The 20763-nt window shown below is 46.5% G+C and overlaps 1 long non-coding RNA gene across 2 annotated transcripts in view; it reads right to left on the bottom strand.

The window, feature by feature from the left end:
- Positions 1 to 2509: 2509 nt before the first annotated feature.
- The window catches only part of LOC109285619 (uncharacterized), a 57581-nt gene continuing 39327 nt past the window's right edge, over positions 2510 to 20763 (bottom strand). For both annotated transcript variants that reach the window (XR_009462993.1, XR_002093431.2), the window contains exon 3: positions 2510 to 3398. This is a non-coding gene — a long non-coding RNA (uncharacterized LOC109285619). The remainder of the gene's footprint in view (positions 3399 to 20763) is intronic.

Raw genomic sequence — 20763 nt, 5'->3', positions numbered from 1 at the left:
AAGAGACCAAAAAGGAAGTTGTAAAACTAGGGAGATAGATCAGCTGGACCTTACTGCAACTTAACCAGCCATTTGGCCTCTTTGCAGGGCTCCTCCATCTCCATACCCTGCCCTTACCATTCCAGATGTTCCAGGCACAATCCTCATCAAGGACCTTATTTATGTACTTAGCCTAACACTCTAGTTAAACTCTAGTTCAATTTCTTGTGCCTGAAATGTCAGGCTGATCAATTCATGGACAAACTCAGGGGCAGTTAGTCTCTCAGTGTCAGCCAGCACCATCAGACAATTATCATAGTCCATGGGTGCCTCTTGCCCTCTCGTCCACTCCTTCATAGGGAATTCCCTTGTCATAGGTTCAACCCTTATCCATTCCCCCTTCTTTCTTCCCTCCTCCAGGTAATCCTCTAAGAGCACCCTCACTCACAGCTAGGATCCTTGTTAGACTCTGAGGGACCCTCCTGCATCAAGTCTCACATCAGGTAAGTCTGATTCCCTTTCTGTCACTCATCATCAGCTTGGTCAGGTCAGGTAAACGCTATACCTCTGCGCAGTCACAGGAAACTCACTTGTCAGTTTCCCCTCTCTGGGGGCCACCCAAACCTGTCCGACCTGGCATTTAACTTTCCTAGCTGCCATTGCAGCTATTGGTGTGACTTCTGGTCTGCCACTTTTCCCTGCCACAGCTGGTGCCAATAAATAGAATTCTGGGTTACCTGTGCATGTGGGCCTCCTTTTGATGTCTGGCTACATTTTTCTTCACACCTTTTATTTTCTGCATGCCTCATCTGTGACCCCACAAAATCCTGGGACCTTCTGGTTAACCTCCTCCCAGATCTGGCCACCATCTCCATCTACCAGACCAGGAAGGATGTGCTGGTAAGGGAGACCCTGGGGGACAGTGGGGGCTGTCTTCCTTTCATTCATTCATATATGTCTCTGGATAGTTTCACTGGACAATATCTAAGGAACCTGTGTACACATTTGAGGGGCAGTGGGCATTAGCTGATGTTCTATGTTCAATGTACCTGCTTAGAAACCCTAGTTATTAACCTTTATTCTTCATGGGAGTTAATAGTACTCCCGTTGCTGTTTTTCATCTCTTGTCCCAACCTGTTACCCAGTTGGTGGATCCTCTTGAGAGGGACTTGTAGCTTCCTGGGGGGCATAAGCCCACTGTTTGAATGTAACAAATAGTTCAGTGCATGTGATTGGGTCTGTGGATATGTTTTTTTTTAGTTGGATCATTCTGATTTAAGCTGACTTTTGCTTGGACTTCACTGGTGTCTTCAAGCCAAAGGTATGGCCATTGGCCCTGTTATACAGTTGCTCTGAAATTAGGAATAATATGAACAATAAACATTTAAAATAAAAATATAGGATTGAAAACTAGTTAATGTGGATTACCTTCTTAGGGTGTTGTGCTTATTCCTGAATAGGTTTGTACTATGTCCTCCGATAGAATTTTCCCTTAGTTTCCAAGCTTTTTAGATGCAGCATCTGTGTTCCCAGAAAAGCAAAAATAATAAATAGGCCCTGTTCTGGGTTTCCATCTTCTGTGTTAGTGTTAGGATCAGCTTATATATTGTGATGTCATGGTATTGGTATGTACATCACCATCATTCTGAGAGGGGTCGTTATTAACTTATACAAAAATATTGCAGTGTGTTCTCCCCTTAGATTATGCTAAAGTCATTTTAAAGTGCTGGACCTTGCAATTTTAACTTTCCCTTTGTGGATGTATTTTGTATATCATTGTACTGATGTATCAGATTTCAAGAGAGCTCTTATCCATCTATATATGTATTTTCTCTGCTGCCACAATCAAAAGTTACTGTAGATGCTGTAGGCAAGTGGCAGAATGGGAGAATTTGTAGTAATGTGCTCTAACCCAGAGCCTCAAGCCTTGACTCTATTCAAGCTCCACTTAACTCTCAAGTTAGCCTCATAATTTTCAGAGTAGATAAATGATGATTCAGCTAAAATGTTCAGCAGTGAAACATTTACTAAGGTTGTCATTAAATTGTAGCTATTACATTTTGGAGCAGTGTTAAAGGTGTCTTTTCACACATCTGTTACAGCAATTGTTTCTAACTAACCTGATTCGGTGAGATACTACTGCTAGGGCTGCTATTTCTTAAATTGTCTTCACAACTACAAACACTTGAAAGCTAGTGCCTGATTCTCTTCTGCTTTGCCCCTTAGACCTGTGCAAATTTTTGTGTAAAAATGCTTTCAAATCGGATTACCAGAACCCGACACTCTCTTTGGAAAGATGGAAATGATCTCTGTCTTGCAGCATTTGCACCCAATTAGTGCCTTGAATTTTTAAATGAAACTTTACATTCTGCAGAAAATTATGCCTGTGGAAGTGTAGTTATGACATTTGTAGGAACTGGGTAGTTTGACTCAGTTTGTAAACTTCTATCTTTGATAATCCAAAAAGGAAAAAAAAATCCTTTAGTCATGCATCATGTTTCATCCACAGGTGCAAAGAATTGTGATTAAAAGTCATATTCCCAATCACTGTTTGTAATGACGACCTTTTGAATTATTTACATTTAGTGATGGAGGCCATCCAGGGTAGATTGATTTCAATCAAGTTTCCTTAAATCACTGATTTTAAATACTCCAAAGAAGAAACTTTAAGACATCAATTTAATCTGGTTTCACATATGTACTTTGTAGTTATATTTTTAAAGAAAAAATTAAGTCTTCTCATTGGTTGTCTCTCAACATTGTTAAATCATTAAGGAATGTTGATTTGCAAATAAACAGTTTTTACACTAAATCTTGCTTACTCTAAATAAACTTTGCACTATGTCCTGCTTACAATAAGTAAACAGGAAAATGTGCTGTTTACATAGTTATATGGCTTAATATAACATTTATTTTGATGTGGTTACATTTTATTCTGGTAAGACCTGATTGATATTATATTTCATGGCTAATATTTACTTTTCATCAAACATCGTGACACTTTTGAAATTGCAAAACTCTAGAACTCTTGGTTCCAAGATGATACTTTTTATTAGATCAACTAAGAAATCACAAAAAAATTATCTTTTTCTGCAAGCTTTCAGGCATACACACTCTCCCCCAGGCTCAGGGAAAATTAAAGATGGTAAAAAGTCCCCAGAGGTGGAAAATAAACTTCATTTTTGCACAAAGGAAGCTGAAGATGGAAGTCTGTCCCTTTGGGGCCATGAGAGTGTCTTTGCAAGTTGCTCTTTGATGTGTAGATAAGGCAGGATTCCTTCCTTCATGGTGTCAGGTGGCAGAAAGGCAGGGAGGAGTAGAACTCTTTCTTTTTGTTCAGCCAGTTTTTGGATTTAAACTTCATTGATAAAATTCAGCATCTTCTATGTTTCAGGGATGTATTTGGTAGCTGTGTTGGCCTGAGACAAAAAAAGAAATGCAAAACTCTATAGCACTTTTGGTTCAGAGATTATACCTTTTATTTTAGTTTTGAGATTGGAATTCAATTAAAATGCAGAACACCAGTATTTTAAAATGTTTAAAATTAGCCAAATAAAAATAGGGTAAATGTGCTGGATGCAGAAGAAAAAAGATGAGTGAGGAAACAGTTCCCATCACTCTGGTCTGGGAGGGCAATGGTCTACCTGTGGGAAGCAGCACTGATGCCACTCAGGGGTATCGTAGCTGGATCCCAAGCAGTCTTTGACCCTGTGCATAAATTCCATCTCCTGGTGCTATGACTGTCTCAGCAGTGTGTGTGGCCTCCCTCAGAAAGTGGCTGGCCATCCATAGACCTAATTCTTGGACCTTTATAGTGCATTTCTGCTCCTGGCTGGCTTGTTCAAGTGCCACAGCATCGCAGGTGCAAGTTGCTACCCTATCCCTCCAACTCCCCACATCAATGGTCCCCTTTGGTCCTCATGTCACCAGCACCATCTATGCACATGTCTCTGGTACTCTGCAGGTGTCTGGCCAACCATCCTGAATCCAGCATCTTGGGCTTCATGACTAGGTGTCCCATGTACAAATGCAGAGTCTGCAGACAAGGGAAACATCAAGGTTCTCCCTGTCTAGACCCTTTTCCCCACCTGGGGCTGGAAGCCATGCAACTCCTCAAGACCTGGCACTGACAACACTGTGAAATGCCTGTGTTCTGCCTCCCGGCTGGGAAAACCCATAAAATAAAAAAACAGCAAAAAAACCAAAAGAGTAGACTAGAATGAGATGACACTGACAATTTTTTGCCTCACAGATGCCAAAAGTGCATTACTTACCAGAAAGTAAACAAAGCCCTTTCTGAAGGCTTTGTGTAGTTTTAATTGCAGGAATCCAGGGGCTCTTATGTAGTTGCTTGGTAGTATTTCCTATTTTATTTTATTTTTTCACCTTGCAGGATGCAAGTCTTCAGGTTGTATAGCTGTCATTTTAGTGCTGCATGATTTTGTGGAGTAAAAATTCATTGTCTTCTGCCAAAAAGCTGAGTTCCTGGTTTTTAGGCAGAGATGCTTTTATGTGTCTCTTCTGCACTCTGTTAGACAGAGATTCAGCTAAGAAGGGCAATGAAGGACTAACTATTCCCAGATCAATTCAGAAAAAGCTTGAATAAAAGAAACTCCCTGAATTTGATACTGAAGTAGGAGTAGCAAAGTGAATTTGGGTTTAATAGAAGTGCTCAAGCATGTGTCCTGAGGCAGTATACAGTTTTTCTTTCCATTTTCCTCTTTATCCTTTTCCCCTTGTGCTAAACAAGATTTTAAGCACATGGCTTTATACCTTGATTTTCTTGGTGAATAGTGTATTACATGAAAAAAAAGAAAGGTTTGTTTCCTATGGGTGTTTCTTTGTGGTACTGTTGACTTGAACTATTTACAATCAAATTATTTCCTCTTCTATTAGTATAGCTTGAATGAAAATGGTGGCACTGAAGAGTAATGCTCAAAGCTGAACAGTGTTTGTATTAGTCACACAGAGTAGATGAGTACCTGATGCATTTCTAACTGGAGCATCATCAGCATTCAAGCTCTAAATGTTCACTTGACAGGTTAGTGAGCTTATCTTGAAAACATCACCTAACTTGGGAGTGGCCAACCTATGGCACAGACCTCTGCAGACTGGGGAGGGAACAGACAACACAGTGGTAGATAGGGCAGGGAGCAGAAAGCAGAGCAGCAGCTTGGCCCGAGAGCATAAAACTGAGCAGCAGGTTAGATAAGAGAAAGGGATAAGAGCTGCACTCTGGGAGAATGTAGGGCTAATTTGTGGCGTGCCTGCCAAAAAGGCTGGACCCCATTGATTTAGCTCAAGATACAGTCAGGTTATGAACAACACTCTAGTAGTTATACCTTTTTAGGAAAAAGTGGCTTTTTGACCAAAATGAAAATATCTGTGGAAGTGGAAAGAGGTTCTTACAGTTTTGCTAAACTGGAAGCCAAAGACCTCTTTTTCAGTAAATCATCTCCATTTATACTGTAAAAAATGTTATATTAAAACTGATTTTTTTTATTTTTTGGTTTTGTGTGGGGAAGGGTATGGGTTCACTGAAAACCTGAATGTTTGCTTAGGAAATTTGGGGGAGGGGAAAAACCCATAATTCACCATGAAAAATAATTGGCATTTGTTGATAGCATTATCAGTTGGGCTGATAAAAGCAGACGTATAAAAAACTAGAGGTTGCTTATGGGTGTGTTTAAAGGATATTCCATGCCCTGCCATGGGAAATGAATGCTTACTGAAGCACACACGCGGTATTCCCTCTAGTGGTGCAGGATAAAGTTTTCAAGGTCAATTAGAGGTTATCCACACTGACTAGAATGGGAGTAGTTTGAAACCTTGCCTGTGGAAATTCTGTATGAACAAGACTTTTGGGTTCAGGTTACATTTGCACTTGGAAGGCTGGCTTCTTGTTGATACACAGTTTTATATTTTACATACAAAATTAATCTAAATCCAATGAAACACCTAGAAATAGCTGATAACTCAAGGTGTAATTTCTCAGGCTAAATGTCCAACCAACACTGAACAGCATCTACATATTTACTAGGGCCGTGCAAAGCTTCAGGTGCTGATTCAATTCGGAGGAGATTCGGCCCAATTCGGTGGCCAAATCTCCAAATCCAAATCGAATCAGGAGACCAGTTAAAAGGTCTGAATTGATTTGAAGCTCTCCAAAGCAATTCAGAAAAGATTTGGAGAGCTTCAGCAATTTGGGCAGTCCCCACTCGCTGCAGCAGCTGCTGCAGAGGGGAGGCTGGAGGAGGAGGGAGGGGACCATGCCAAGCCCAACCCCCTGCCTTCTTCCCCAGCCCCCCTGAGTGCCTCCAGCCCCTGCCTGCTCTCCCAGCCCCACTCATGACTGCCCCTCCCGGCCCTTTAAAAAAAAGCCCTTACTCACTGGCTGCTGCCAGGTGGGGGGGGCAATCCCCACTTTCCCCCACTGCCTCACACCATGTAGGGGGCTCTACCATGAGCTCTCCAACCCCCACTCGCTGACCCAGCCCCCCCAATGGCTGCCCCACCCACCCCAGCTCCCAGCCCTTTAAAAAAAAAAAGAAAATGCCCCCACTCACTGACTGCTGCAGCAGCCTCAGGGTTTCTGGGGGCTCATGGCGAAGCCCCCCATGCAGTGGGGGTCAGCTTGGATCACCCCCTGCCTGGCAGCAGCCATTGGGTGTGGGCTTTTTTTTTTTTTTTTTTTTTAAAGAGCCGGGAGCTGGGAGTGTGGGTGGGGCAGCTATTGAAAGTGGGCAGGAGATTTGGCTGATTCGGCAGTTGCAGAATCTTCGAATCAGATTCGGCCAAATCGATTTGGGACAGTGATTTTAATCAAATAGAATCACTATTCCCTGAATTGGCCAAATCTAAATCTGAAGCAAATACTAGTCACTTTACACAGTCCTAATGTTTACTTCAGCATCACATACAGTATGTAGTTAAGTCCCTATTCTTAGTGTTTCCTGTTCACTCTGTCTCATTGATATGTGTTGTTATTTCATGTGTAAGTGTCTGAAGTCAAGAGAACAGATATTTCCTGTCTGTTGCATGATTTTTATTTTTCACATGTATGATGTAATCCCTGCTTAACTCATCTAGCTGCACTAGAAAGAAAATACTTGGATTTCATTTTAACTGTTAGTTGATATGCAGACTGACCATATGGAAATTTTGGAAATCCAGGATATCATCTGGGAAATCTGGGACACTGGATTTACTGTAACAAATAGGAGATCCAAGGTAATTCAGAGGGAAGGAGAGTGTGCTTTGTTGTTAAAAGTAATAATAAAGGCCAACTCCATAAACTTTGGATAGTACACTGAGCAGCTGAGGTCTACGCTACAGACTTTTGCCAGTCCAGGTATGTTAGCCAGGAGCCCAAATGGGGCATGATCTGTGACTGACAATGTCATGCCAGTAAAAGCTCTACTGTAGACATTAGGCCTGTGCAAAGTGGCTAGTATTCACTTTGCATTCAGATTTGGCTGATTCGGGGGACAGTGATTCGATTTGGTGATTTTGAATCACTGTCCCGAAGCAGTTCAGCTGAATCTGATTCAGAGATTCCACCACTACCAGATTGGCTGAATCTCTGAATCGGCCCTATCCCAGCCCACTGTCAATGGCTCCCTCAGCTGCTCTTCCAGCTCCCGGCTCTTAAAAAAAAAAAAAAAGCCCAGACTTACCAGCTCCTGCCAGGCAGGGGCAATCCCTGCTGCCCACTTACTGTCCCGTGCTGTGTGCGGAGCTATGCCATGAGCCCCCAGAAGCCCCATGGCCACTGCAGCAGCCTGTGAGCGGGGGCTTTTTTTTTTTTAAGGGTCAGGAGCTGGGGTGGGCACAGCAGCCAGGGTGTGGGGCTGGGAGAGCACGTGGAGGCCAGGAGGCTCATAGCAGAGCCCCCCATGTGGCGTGGCATAGTCGGGGGCAGCAGGGATCCCCCCCCACCTGTCAGCAGCTGGTGAGTAGGGGCTTTTCTTTAAAGGGCCAGGAGCTGGGGCTGGGCGGAGCAGCCATGAGGGGGGTTGGGACAGCAGGCGGGGGTCAGGGGCACTCAGGGGAGGTGGGGGAGCAAGCAGGGGATGGGGCCTGGCAGGGGTTCCCCCATGGTCCCCTCCCTCCTCTTCCAGCCTCCCCTCCCCCGCCCCCTACTTACCAGCATGCATTCTGGGTCCAGCTCCCTGCTGCAGCGAGTGGGGACTGCCTGAAATGCCAAAGCTCTCTGAATCTTTTCTGAATCGATTTGGACCTTTTAAGTGGTCTCCTGATTCGATTTGGAGATTTGGCCACTGATTTGGGCTGAATCTCCTCCGAATCGAATCAGTACCCAAAGCTTCACACAGCCCTAGTAGACCTAGTTTTGCTGCCAAAATATTGTTTCATTTAAGAGTGGATGGCAGGAGTTTTGAATAAAGCTGAAATTTTCATAGCATATTTTAATGCTGTAAGTTGTATGCTCACAAGGAGTGCTTTACAGTTTGTTTGCCATTGTAACTATTATGGCACAGCCTTCCAAGTATAGACCTGGCCTCTGTGTAGGCACACAAGTATATGAATATCCATATGCTATTTTGAGAGAGCAGAGTATGGTCAAAGCCTGTTCATGGGCCTCTTTTTCAAATGTAAGTGGAGGCATGATACATATCCTTGTTTAACAAAGGTATATTTGTTTTTTCTTGATTAGTAACTTCCCCTTCATTGTGTAATTCACCAGGGAAAATAATTATATTTAATAGAAGCCACTGGTTTAATTCAATCTGTCCTAGATTTAAAGCTGCTGAGGAAAGTAATTAAACTTTGCTGAAGCTGTAGCTTATGAACTAATATACAGGGTATGGATTTTTAAAATCAGTATAAAGGTCTTAATCCAAAGGTATTAAATGTGTGCACCAATCTATATATATATATAGGGTTAAGCAGGCTTATTATTTCTCTGCACGAGTTATATGTAGCAGGAGATAATTGGCACTGTATATGGCCTAAATTCATGTCAGCTATAGCCTTCAAATGTGATTCTGCAGCTGCTTATTTTGTATCTATTTCCAGAACCACATTTTCATGAAAAGCCCCAAATAGGTCTTTTTCATAAAATAGGGAATAATACTGCCTTACACTCAGCAGTGCTAACGCAGAATGGAAGTGAAGTCTCTGACATTGGTTAGGAGTCAAACTTTCCCCATGCTGCCTAGGGTAGTTAGGTCTGACATCAGAAAGCTCTTGTGATGATACACTGAAATCCTTTCCTCTAAATCTGCACATGATCTCATTTTACAAAGTAGCAGTTAATTCAGATCTGGAGTAACACAGGAACATAAGAAAGTAATGTGAACATAGGAACCTCATTAGGTCCTCTAGTCCAGTGCCATGCCTAAGGCAGGATCATCCCTGACTAAACCATCCCAGCCAAGTGTCTGTCCAACCTGCTTTTGAAATCTCCAAGCATGGAGAATCCACAACTTCTCTAAGTGGCCTGTTCCACTGCCTGATCACTCTCAGAGTCAAAGTTCCTCCTAATCTCCAGCCGAAATTTCCCCTGCTGCAGCTTGGGGCTGTTCCCTGAAGCCACAGAGAAAAGCTCATCTCCATCCTCTCTATAATCACCCTTCAGGAGGTATTTGAAGACTGTTATCAAATCCTCCCTCACTCTTCTCTTTTCTGGGCTAAATAAGCCTAGTTCTTTCAGCCTTTTCTTATAAATGTTGCCTCCCAGGCCCCTAATCATTTTTGTTGTTCTGCACTAGACTGTTTCCAAACTGTTTGCATCTTTCTTGAAGTGTAGCACCCAAAACTGGACAGTACTCCAGGTGAGACCTCACTAGTGCTGCATAGACTGGAAGAATCATTTCCCTTGATTTGCGAGTAACACTCCTGTTAATACGACTAAGGATGTTATTAGCTTCTTTTTTGCAACAAGAGCACACTTTTGGCTCATACTCATCTTATGGTCCATTTCAATCTCCAGGTCCATCTCTGCAGTACTGCAGCCTAGCCAGCCATTTCTCAGTCTGCATTTGTCCGTGGTGTTATTTCATCCCAAATGCAGGACTTTGCACTTCTCCTTGTTGAATCTTATCTAGTTGGATGAGATTTGCACTATAAATCCACAGCAAGAAATGGGTTACAGAGTTTCTCAGATCCTACCCCATCAAAACAACACCATTTTTGCTTAAGCCAGGACTCTCCATACATAGGGAGGTGTTAGGATTTCCTCCTTTTACAGAGTGAGGAATGCTGGGCTGGAGCCATCTAAAATAATTATATTTTCAGTATAAAATGATCCTGCATCAAAACAACTAAGAAGCTAAATGTTTTAAATTCTTCTGTGAAAGGAGCTGCTAATCTCTCAGAGCAAGAAGAAACCTCAGGGAGATAATGTGTGATATGACAATAACAGCTCTCTTCATTTACCACCACTTCCTCTTCTGTATAATCAAGCTTTTCTTCTGTTCACTGTTTAGAACAGGGGCGGGCAATTATTTTGGCCAGAGGGCTGCTTACAGAGTTTCAGCAAGCGATTGAGGGCCGGACGACACGCAGCTCAGGGCAGATTAATATTAATTTTCTAAATTTTTTAGGGGCCCTGCAGGCTGGATAGAATGGCCTGGAGGGCTACATCCAGCCCCCGGGCTGCATTTTGCCCACCCCTGGTTTAGAAGGAGGGGTAACTGTTTTGGGTAAGACAGTATGTTTTAGAAGTTTAGCACTGTTTCTACTTTAAAATTAATGGTAGTGTGCAAGTAAAAATGAAAAGACATACTGAAGGTGTGACACCATGCCTACAATTGGTAGCAGGAAATTGTTCCCTTACTTCCCATCTGAACTTCAGGTAGCCACACATCCAAAGTGAGTCTCTTCATACCTATGTTCTTCAGAGTCTTTTGTTCACCCTGTGCACAATGCCCTGAAACATACTCCATGACACATACATACCTCACTAAATGAAGCAATGTTAGAGTGGTTTTCTAATGTTTATATCATTTGCAGCTTGTCTAGCACACACAATAATTTGACTGTTGTAGCAGGAACTGAACTAATGTAGCTGATGTTAACGTAAAGTGTAATAATAGTGAAATGTAACCATGTTAGTCTTGTCCTGTAAGCAACCTGAAAACTCCATTTTGTATCCTTCTGCTTGACATAAGTGAATGAACTCTGCATAGCCTTTATGTATGAGTGTGTACAAAAGGGTGAATGGCAAGAGAATGGCATAGAGATGGCAGAAAAAGATTTAACTGGTTATGTAAGCAACATGGTGCCAAATGCAAGTTACTGGTCAGTAAACTAATTAATGAATGGCTGAGGAATCCCTTTCAGGCCTAGGGCACAAAGAAGATAACGAGGAGAAGGAATGCACCCATCCTACCAGACGGGCAGCAAGAACACTCCAAAGCTGAGATAAGCTGAAGACCTAAGAAGAACAATTGCAAAAACAGAAGCTGGGAATGGAAAAACCCCAAAGCACTGAAACAAAGGATGCCAATCCCTATAAAAGAAGACTTCAGAAATGACAAGTTGGGTGAGTCTCTCTTTCAGCTGCTGTTTCGTTAGAGCACAGATATGTCTGTTTCACCTCACTCCAAGCTGTTATATACAGGATTTCTCTCATAATAACCACCCTACCTGCTATCTGCATCTTCTCTCAATAAGGCCAGCCACCCAGTGCTATTATTGAACAAATGCTGCTGGTAACTATAATGTCTGAACGGAATGGGTGTTTTATGTAGGTGTGTCCCTGTATGTAAGTTTTATGTATGATTTGTGTGTGTCTATATGAGTGGTGTATCTGAACCTCTGTGTCTAATTCATGTAATCAATAAACGCAGCATTTTGCCTTATGCCCCTTTATAAGGTCTCGCTCGTGGTTTGAGCAATTGGCAATTTGTGTAACGCTGTTAACAGCTGCTGCCATTTTGAAAGTGCCCCTTTTGAAACAGTTCTAAATGGACATGCATCTTTATACCTAAGAGAAATTAAATTGCCCATTTAAGGTTTGATGTGGCTTGTGCATCTACAGCACAAAGCCCATCCAGGGCTTAGTTTTGAGTGCTGGTTCCCTATGGGGGAGGTGGGCAGCAAACAGAGTTAAAAATAGTTTTGTGAAGTGCATTTGCAAACTGACTAACACCCGTAAGGGCCCTGTGCCTGCCACATTTGTGAATATATATTGAGTTCTGTATATGGGACAAGTTTCTGAAAGTTGGTTGTTGCATCTGAGAGCTACAGATGGCAGTTCAGTGCTTTTGTTTTATAAATCTTGTATCATGGAGCTGAATGAATCATGGGATTAAGACACTAATCTTCACCCTGGAAACCTGAAGCCTGTTTCTCCTCTTAGTTACTTTTGCTGTAAAGTAGTAGTTCCTCTAGCAGCATGTGAGAGTGAGAAGTGAGAGAATGTGTCTGTTTGAATCAGATCACAAAAGCAAGCAGACTTCAGCCTAATCTCTACTTTTTTTCCATAGATTCATAGATTGTAAGGCTGGAAGGGACCTCGGAAGATCATTGAGTCCAGCTCCCTGCACCAAGCAGGAAAGATAACTGGGAGTCAGGTGACCCCAGCAAGGTGACTGTCTAGTCTCCTCTTGAAGACTTCCAGGGTAGGTGATTGCACCACCGCTGGAGAGAGCTTATTCTACAGTCTGGACACCCTGACTGTGAAGAAGTTTTTCCTAATGTTAGGCCTGAATCGATCTTCCAGGAGTTTGTGGCCATTACTCCTGGTTTTTCCCTCTGTGCCCTGGTGAACAGATGCTCACTGAGTCCTCGATGTACTCCCCTAGTGTAGCAGTAAGCTGCTACCAGGTCCCCTCTCAGCCTTCTTTTTCTCAGGCTGAAGAGTCCCAGATCTCTCAGCCTTTCTTCATATGGCTTGCCTTTTAAGACTCTGATCATACAGGTGGCACTCTATCAAGCTTGTCCACATCCTTGTTAAAGTGTGGTGCCAAGAACTGGACGCAGTCCTCCAGCTGCAGTCTTACCAGTGCTGAGCAGAGTGGAAGAATCACCTCCTTGGGTTTGCTGGAAATGCATTGATCGATGCATGCCAGAGTATTTGCCCTACTGGCTACAGCATTGCACGGGCAGGTCATATTCATACTGTGGTCTATTATTACCCCCAGGTCCCTTTCTTTTGTGGTGCTAGTTAGTTTGGTGGCAACAAGCCTGTGCATGTGTTGAGAGTTGCTCATCCCAAGGTGGAGCACTTTAAATTTTTCAACGTTGAACTTCATCAGATTCCGATCTGCCCAACTTGCTAGTCTGTCTAGGTCCACCTGTATCTGTAGCCTATCTTCAAGTGTGACCACGCTCCCCCATAACTTGGTGTCATCCATGAACTTGTCCAGTGAGCACTTCACCCCCACATCCAAATCACTAATAAAGATGTTGAAAAGTACCAACCCCTGTGGGACACCGCTGTCCACTTCTCGCCAGGATGACACAGATCCGTTCACTATGACTCTGAGTCCTATCCTGCAGCCAGTTTCTTACCCACCTGACTGTCTCAGAGTTAAGCCCACAATCCTCCAATTCTCGTAAGGACATCATGGAATACTAGATCATAGGCCTGTTGGAAGTCTATGTATACAATGTCAACCTGCTCTCTCGTGTCCAGGTGGCAAGTTACCTAGTCTTAGGAGGAGATGAGGTTGGTAAAGCAAGACCTGCCTGCAATGAAGCCAGGCTGGCTGTCATTCAGAATCTTACCTTCTGCAAGATTATCACAGATAGACTCCTTGATGAACTTTTCTAGGATTTTCCTTAGGATGGAAGTTAGGCTGATTGGCCTATAGTTACCCAGGTCCTCGCTCCTGTCCTTGTGGAAGGGCACAACATTAGCCCTATTCCAGTCCTCAGAGACTTCTTCAGAGTGCCACGAGTTTTGGAAGAGTTTCGCCAGGGGTTCCGCAGTGACTTCAGCCAGCTCCTTCAGCACTTGTCCAAATTGCCAAACTTTGCGGCGGATCAGTGTTTGTAGGGTTTGTTTAAGCCAGTGGTTCCCCAATTATTTTGGGTCACATACCCTTTTGTAAGCTTGTTATACTGCCATGTGTACAATGAAAAATACATGGGAGAGGAACTTTACATCAGTGTGTTCTCACTAGTTTCTCCAACAGTCAAGCAGATACTGTACAGCAGTTCTTCCTTGTCCTTAATTTATATATTTTTTTCTTCCTTTTCTTCTTCCGTTGCTCCCTCTAGCACAGTGGTTCTCAACCTTAGATTTGATGTACTCATTAATAGAGTCAAGGCCACTCCTCAATAGACTTAAGGCACCCCTTGTAAAAGGCCAGTTCTTAATTTTCACTCATTATTTGATTACAGCAAAATAATAGAGCAATTCTTCTTTTGCAAAGAACTCAGAAAGTTTACAATAATTCACATTTTTAACACTGTAGATTCCTGTGTGAAAACTGTGAATCATGTTTGCATACCTAACATTGTGAAGCATCCTGTGGCACCTTTAAGGATTTCAAGGCACCCTGGTTGAGAATCACTGCTCTAGAAATTTATGCCATATGCTACATCATGTATACCAATTTGAGAAATGCTGGTTTAAGCAACTGCTCAGCACTTACCTCTGAGAGCACTAAGGGAACTTGTAAAAATGTTGCAGTAGAAATTATTGATTGTCACTCTACTTGCTCTGTGTTCCTCTATAAAAGTAGGTACATTTAGAAAGATTCTGTTTAGGAAAGCCCAGAACTGGAATAACAGCAGGTGCTTAAAGTCAGGAGAAAGACGGATTGGCAGAGCTGAAGGAGTCCAGACCTTGGAAAAATAGAGAGCCCTGCAGATCATGGATGAGATGCAATGCTGAACTTGGGGGTGAAGGTAATGGGGAAGAAAAGGACAGGCCCAGAATGAGAAAGGGTCCTAGAAGAAGCCTCCAATTTGATTTGGAAAAGATTTGGCCAGATTCAGAGATTCATCCATAGACTAAACAGGCAGCAGTTATCACCACGCTGGACACAGCTGCCTCCAACTGGTAAGTCTGTTGAGGTGGGCAGAGGGGGGAGGGAAGGTGTGTGTGGGGGGGAGATTAACGCCCCAACAGAGAGGAAGGGTTTGGGGCTGGGAGTCCTATGCCCTGCTGCTGCTTGCCCAGCCAGGGCAGGGCACAATACAGACACGGCTCACTCTGGCCAGAAGGGGTCAAGCGGCAGCAGGGCATAGCCCACCGCTTGCCCTACTGGGGCAGTGGGGGTGCGGGATGCAGGTGCTGCTACTGCTTGCCCAGCTGGGGCAAGGGGGCATGGGATGCAGGAGTGGCAGTGCTGGGAGTGGGGGCTATGCCATGCTGCTGCTTGCCCTCTTCTGCCCAGAGCATGCTGCACCTGCATTGCCCCCCCACCCCGGCTGGGCAAGTAGCAGCCCATTCCTGGCCAGGGCAGCTCACATTGTGCTCCCACGTAGGCCTGACTGGACATTTGCTGCCTGGCATGCATCCCCACAGCTTCCCTGTGCTGCCTGCTGCCCAGAGCAGGACTGCAGGAGCAGGAGGAGGAGGAGGAGCCACTGAAGGTAGGGGAAGCTGAGCAGCACCTGGGCAGCTGTGGTAGCAGCTCAAGTGGGAAGATGTGTGCATTGGCCAGGGCCAAGGCAGGTGTGGGCAGGAGTGTGTTGTGGTGTAGTGGACCCAGGCTAAAGGGCCACACCAGGGTGGGGCCTGGATGCCACACTCTCAATTAGTGTTTTGCCCCCTTGTCTCTATCTCACTTGCCACAACTTGCTGTTTATGAAAAGGGTACCAGGAGGTGGTACCTGATTGTAGTGGGATACATTGAGATGGGCACAGGTCTCAGTGTCTGGGCATCTTCTGTGGGGCCCTGCCTCCTCTACACCCCACCCCTTTCCACTTCAGTATTGCTGTAATGTTATTGGGATAGGTACCCGTACCCTGTAAAGGCCACTTGATGTGGTGTAGTTAGGTGTAGTTAGATGCACTGGCGAATACTTCCTGTCTGCTGTGGGCCTTCTTAACAATCAATAAATATACTCGTTGCCTGCCACACAGCCTCCTCGCAAGCTGAGGGGACCCTGCACCCCAACCAGGTTTGGCAGAGTCCTGGGGAGGGAGGCAGCAGCTGATTGCCCCAAACCCCTAGCTCCCACCTTCTCCTCCTGGAGCCTGTCCACCTGAATGGGAGCAGGTCCCCTCAGGACACACAGCCAAGCAGAAGGCCCAGGCACAGCTGGAGGCCTCTGAAGTAGAAAAACCCACCACCCCCTCCCAGGACCACCATGCAGGGGGAAAGCAGCCCAGCTTCCAGGGGCCTCCCTAGCTGCAACTGACAGCCCACACCCATGAGAGATAAAATGGGTAATCCTAGTGGAGGAGGCTTTGGGGCTGCTGGACAGTCCCAAGCAGGAGCCCATGGATGAAGCTTCTCACTCCACTGACCAGGGCCTACACTCCAAGACCATGGGCACCTTGGCCTTGGCCGACCCAACAGTAGGTCCAGTAGCAGATCCCTCCCCCTCCGATCTGCGGAGACGGGGGCCCTAGGGGTCACCCCAGTGAGTCCTGAGGAGGAAGTCCTCGCTCCCAGGACCCTGAGGCAGGCACCAATGCCACCACAGTGCCTGATGGGTCTTCTTCCCCCCAGATAAACCTTGCTACCAGCCTGCCCTATGGTCCCACACCAGAGATGGTCAAGGTGGGGTCCCCTGACTGACAGGCCAATCTTGTCAGGAACCCTGCACAGCCCCCTGGGGTTCCAGCTCTGCCCTGCCAAAAAGGGTGATGGAGTCCCACCCCCACCCTTAGCCCTGCCCCTGTCCCAAGGGCCTGCAGAGCCCTCCCAATCCCAACAAGAGTCCAGGGTTGTAGTGGACCAGGCGTTTCGGATAGTGTCTAAGGAGCCCGCTGAACCCCAGGACCATGATGAGGATGCCTGAGGACCAATGGGCTCTGTGGAGCCTGCAGACCTCTTGGTCCCAGCAGTCCCCAGGGGCAAGCTACTTGCGTTCCTTGACCATGAATACACCTGGTGGTCCACCAGCAAGGTGCAGCTTGCCTTGGATCACTGGGGTGATTTTGACAGCGTCCTTGCCACTGCGAGGGTGCTGGTGGGGGATGGCAAGGTGCCCAAGTGCTGCAACACCCAGATTTATAGGCAGGCCTGCAGTTTCGTAGACACACTGTATGCTTATGGGAGGGTGCTGCATGAGCCGGCAAAACCCAAACCAAGCATTGAGGTGTGTGAGGCCCCAGCTGAACAATCTGCTCTACTGACCCCAGCCATGAGCTCATTAAAATTGTGACCCTCACTGCCACGGTGCTCCTGCCTCTGCTGGCACAGCCATGCCCCCCAGCTGCTGGGGGCATGCGCCGTTCATGTGTTGGTGGATCCTGCTGTGTTGGCCCGGTGTGTGGGTTTACCCACAATGCATGCAACCTGCTGCCTAGTCCAGGAGGTGAAATCTGCCTTACCTCCTGACAACTTTGCCTTTGTTGACCAGGTCCTGTGACATGGTGGTCTCCACTTCCCCATGTCCTCCAGCCCACCAGAGTTTGTCATGGGGATGGCACCTCGCCTGACCTCGCAGCACTCCCCACTTCACCACTTGAGCCAGCTGGAGGACACTAAACTGTTAACAGGGGTGTTGGAGGGTTTTGTGGGTGGGTGTAGGGTTTGTGGAGGTGAGACTTGGGGAGACATAGTGAGACTATGGGGCTTTCGTGGGGGTTTGTGGTTTGTGACTGGGTATGTGGATGAGGGGTTTGTGGGTCGATTGTGGTTGGTTTTGTGAGTGTTGGGGGACTGTGGGTGTGGGAAGGCTATGTGGGGGTGGAGGGTACTTCTTAGTAAGGATGGGTCCCCTGCCCCCCTGAATAGTGCAGCCCCCTCTGCACAGCTCACTGACAGCCCCCCTATGCATGGATTCATAGATGTTAGGGTCGGAAGGGACCTCAATAGATCATCGAGTCCAACCCCCTGCATAAGCAGGAAAGAGTGCTGGGTCTAGATGACCCCAGCTAGATACTCGTCTAACCTCCTCTTGAAGACCCCCAGGGTAGGGGAGAGCACCACCTCCCTTGGGAGCCCGTTCCAGACCTTGGCCACTCGAACTGTGAAGAAGTTCTTCCTAATGTCCAGTCTAAATCTGCTCTCTGCTAGCTTGTGGCCATTGTTTCTTGTAACCCCCAGGGGCGCCTTGGTGAATAAATCCTCACCAATTCCCTTCTGTGCCCCCGTGATGAACTTATAGACAGCCACAAGGTCGCCTCTCAACCTTCTCTTGCGGAGGCTGAAAAGGTCCAGTTTCTCTAGTCTCTCCTCGTAGGGCTTGGTCTGCAGGCCCTTGACCATACGAGTTGCCCTTCTCTGGACCCTCTCCAGGTTATCTGCATCCTTCTTGAAGTGTGGCGCCCAGAATTGCACGCAGTACTCCAACTGTGGTCTGACCAACGCCCTATAGAGGGGAAGTATCACCTCCCTGGACCTATTCGTCATGCATCTGCTGATGCACGATAAAGTGCCATTGGCTTTTCTGATGGCTTCGTCACACTGCCAACTCATGTTCATCTTGGAGTCCACTAGGACTCCAAGATCCCTTTCCACCTCTGTGCCACCCAGCAGGTCATTCCCTAGGCTGTAGGTGTGCTGGACATTTTTCCTCCCTAGGTGCAGCACTTTGCATTTCTCCTTGTTGAACTGCATCCTGTTGTTTTCTGCTCACTTGTGCAACCTATCCAGGTCTGCCTGCAGCTGTTCCCTGCCCTCCAGCGTGTCCACTTCTCCCCATAGCTTTGTGTCATCTGCAAACTTGGACAGAGTACATTTGACTCCCTCATCCAAGTTGCTGATGAAGACATTAAAGAGTATCGGTCCAAGGACCGAACCCTGCGGGACCTCACTGCCCACACCCTTCCAGGTCGAGACCGACCCATCTACCACGACTCTTTGGGTGCGACCCTCTAGCCAATTCGCCAGCCACCGGACTGTGCAGTCATCCACATCACAGCCTCTTAACTTGTTCACCAGTATGGGGTGGGATACTGTATCGAAGGCCTTCCTGAAGTCTAAGTATACGACATCCACCCCTCCTCCTGTGTCCAGGCGTTTTGTAACCTGGTCATAGAAAGAGACTAGGTTGGTCAGGCACGATCTGCCCGCCACAAACCCATGCTGGTTTCCCCTCAGCATAATTTGCCCTGCCGGGCTCTCACAAATGTGAGCCTTGATAATTTTTTCAAATACTTTACCAAGGATGGAGGTGAGACTGACCGGCCTATAGTTGCCCGGGTCCTCCTTCCTCCCCTTTTTGAAAATGGGGACCACGTTAGCCCTTTTCCAGTCTTCTGGGACTTGGCCTGTGCGCCACGAGCGTTCGAATATTCCCGCCAGTGGCTCTGCAATGATGTCGGCCAGTGCCTTCAGCACCCTCGGATGGAGCCCATCCGGGCCTGCCGACTTAAAGGCATCCAGTTCTTCCAAGTGACTCTGCACCATCTCAGGATCTACGCATGGAAGTCTGGCGCCTTGCTGCTGCCTCTCTAAAATCCCAGTGAGAGACTTGTCGTGCCCCTCACTTAGGAACACTGAGGCAAAGAACTCGTTGAGGAGTTCAGCCTTGTCCCCCCTATCTGTCACCAATTGTTTCTGCCCATTTAGCAGCGGTCCTATTCCTCCCTGGGCCTTCCTTTTACTCCCAATATATCTAAAAAACAATTTCTTGTTGTCCTTTACTTGGGTTGCCATCCTCAGCTCCATGGTAGCTTTGGCCCGCCTAACTGCCTCCCTACAAGCACGAGCAGAGGAGGTATATTCATCTTTAGTGATCTCACCCTGTTTCCACTTTTTATGTGCTCCCCTTTTGGCCCTTAGGCTGCCCTGGATTTCTCTGGTCAGCCATGGAAGCCTCCTGGCCCCTTTCCCTCTTTTGCCTCGCTCGGGGATCGTCTTGCTTTGTGCCCGAAGGATCGTTTCCTTTAGGCACAGCCACCCTTCTTGGGCTCCCATCCCATCAAAACTCCTACTCTGCAGTGTGTCCTTGACTAATCGCCTGAGTGCATTGGAATCAGCTTTCCTAAAGTCTAGCACTTTCACCCTACTAGTTACCTTACCCATTCACCATCTTATGTTGAATTCTATTATAAGGTGATCACTGTCTCCCAAATGGCTACCGATCTGGAGGTCCCCTATCATGTCATCTCCCGTTGCCAATACCAGATCCAGTACGGCATTCCCCCTAGTGGGACCATGCACCTCCTGCGTCAGGTGGAGGTCCTGTACACAGGTTAGAAACCTGCATGAGCGATGGGACCTTGCTGTCTGCGTCTCCCAGCAGATGTCCGGGTAGTTTAGGTCCCCCATGACTACCGCCTCTTTAGCTTTTATGGTCTCCGAGAGTTGCCTCAGGAGCCCCGCATCTATTTCTTCCCCTTGGTGTGGGGGTCTGTAGCAGACCCCTACCACCAAATCCCTTTCTCCTTGCCCCCCATGTAGCCTAACCCACAATCCTTCTACTTCCTCAACCTCGGATTCTGTCTTGATGAGGGTTGATGTATATTGCTCACTGACATAAAGTGCAACCCCCCCCCCTTTCTTCCCCGACCTGTCCTTTCTATACAATCTATAGCCCTCAATATGTACTGCCCAGTCATGGGATGAATCCCACCAGGTCTCTGTTAGCCCCACTAAGTCATAGGTGTTTAGTGCAAGCAGGAGCGCTAGTTCATCCTGCTTGTTCCCCATGCTCCTAGCATTAGTATATAGGCACTTGAGCCCTGCGACTGGTGCCTTTGCTGCCCCCCCGCTCCGAGTCCCATGGTGCACAGCCTCCCCA

The sequence above is a fragment of the Alligator mississippiensis genome, chromosome 6 (assembly GCF_030867095.1).
Source record: "Alligator mississippiensis isolate rAllMis1 chromosome 6, rAllMis1, whole genome shotgun sequence".
Taxonomy (NCBI): Eukaryota; Metazoa; Chordata; order Crocodylia; family Alligatoridae; genus Alligator; species Alligator mississippiensis.
Note: the sequence above shows the minus strand (reverse complement) of the source record. Positions and strands in the feature narration are given on the sequence as shown.